The sequence below is a fragment of the Panicum hallii genome, chromosome 3, assembly GCF_002211085.1.
Source record: "Panicum hallii strain FIL2 chromosome 3, PHallii_v3.1, whole genome shotgun sequence".
Classification (NCBI taxonomy): Eukaryota; Viridiplantae; Streptophyta; class Magnoliopsida; order Poales; family Poaceae; genus Panicum; species Panicum hallii.
This window is the reverse complement of record NC_038044.1, coordinates 23,269,696-23,271,548: the sequence shown is the minus strand read 5'-3', so window position 1 is coordinate 23,271,548 and position 1,853 is coordinate 23,269,696. Positions and strand designations below refer to the sequence as shown.

General features: G+C 46.6%; 1 non-coding gene across 1 annotated transcript; it reads left to right on the top strand.

Moving 5' to 3' along the window:
• On the top strand, nucleotides 1-107 carry LOC112888231. Its single transcript, XR_003227770.1, has one exon. It is a non-coding gene; the product is annotated as a small nucleolar RNA R71 (small nucleolar RNA).
• Nucleotides 108-1,853: the final 1,746 nt, after the last annotated feature.

Sequence of the window (1,853 nt, the reverse complement as noted above, 5' to 3'; positions counted from 1 at the left end):
ATGCCGTGGTGTGAGCATGCTGCGATGTATTCCTGGAGATGTTCCCAGGCTTCCGGGATGGTTTCATCCTAAAGTTGTTAAAAACTGGAAATCCTGTTCCGAAGGGTGTTGGTCTTGCCCACTAGAAAGTACTTGGCCAGGAATGCATTAGAGCAGGCATCCTATGTGGTGAATGCATCCTTGTTGGTCTAGAACCACATCTTTGCTTTCCCAAGCAGAGAGAATGGGTATAGACGAAGATGAATGTTTTCCATTGTAGTGCCTCTGGGGTTGATTGTGCTGCTCACTTCCAGGAAGTTCTGAAGATAAGCGTTAGCATCCTCTAATGCCTTACCATAGAAAGGACTTGCTTGGACCATGTTGACAAGCCCAGTCTTCAGCTCAAAGCCTTCATTGCCGTTGTAGGTGTTCAGTCCAGTAGGGATATGGCTGCTGGACGGGGCTGAGAATTGACGGAGTGGCTTCTGAGCCATGGGTGATGAAGCTAGTGTTGTCGAACCTTGGCCTAATGAAAGCCTTTTATGAGGTGGGACGACTCTACGTCAGATAATTCGCCAATTCTTTTTGGATTTGGGTTGAAATTGTATGGTAGATCGAAACTGGTCATACACTGCTCTGCATGTATTAGAAAGACAAGAGAGCAATGGTAAGCCCGCTAAAATTAGTGGCGATAAATTAGTAAATTTATTAAACTATTAACCGATATCTTTAGCACCAATTGCTTCACCAGCAACGGGGCCAGAAATGCTTGTTGGCGTTTCTTATGCCTAATAGAATATGTATTCCGCAAGCGCACATAATCCACCGTTGTAGCACTTCACCTTGGAGTATTCCAGGGTATCGTAAATTTCCATGGGGAAGCACTATGGTTCTAAAGTTTATCAAATGAACGAGTGATAAACTTTACTGTAAATATCCACCAACTAACTTAGTGAGGGTAAGCCAGATATAATAAGATAGGATAAACGGCCAGGCAATGACCGTTTGACATAGGAGGCTCTAGACCTTAGAGCGGTAAGCAGCTGGGAGAACAACGAGCAAGAAAGACTCCTAAAACACTTCTAGACTAACGAGCTAGCCTCTCTAGACTAAACCTTGTATCTAACTAGTTATCGGGAATCTAGAGCTTACTTCGGCGGCTGGAAGAGAAAGGACTGCAAAGTGGCGCCGGCCGGCCTCTCCTAGGCTGGCCGGCCTGGGATTTGTGCCACTTGGCACCGCCCTTCTCCTGGATGATCCTGATGCTCTCGTAGTGTTAGTGGCAGTTGTGTTGATCCGAGGTTTGATAGTTGGGGGCTGGCCGGCCTAGTCAAGGCCGGCCGGCCTGACCTCGGCGCGTTTCGTCCCTCCGTTTCACCGACTTCATGATCAACGCTTGTGCTTTGTCCAGGGAGGCGAATCTCAGGATTTTGCCCAAGTCTTGTATGCAGGTGGGCCCTTCAATCCATGGGTGAAGCCTTTCGGGTCATATGATCAAACCGACTTCAAGTGCATGGCTCAGGATCAAGGTAAGTATGTTTTCTTGCCCCCCTGGATCGATGACGTGGCGATTGGGTCCCGTGCCAGGCCGGTCGGCCTAGGTGAGGCGGTCGGCCTGGGATTTTTCCCATTTTGCCTCATTTTTGATAAACCTGTCTCTGCATTCACAACTCATCCAAAACTTACGGAACTTTATTGGAATAAATAAAATATGTATGGAACATATGCAAAGCTCTATTTATTCCTAAGAAGTTGACGGACAAAGTGTGATTTAATGGCCGTCAACACCATGTAATCTTAATTTCTTCTTGACTGGTTCTCGTATTTTTGAATTTTGATGGGTCATACATACTGAGTCTTGTGTATGAGGGCGC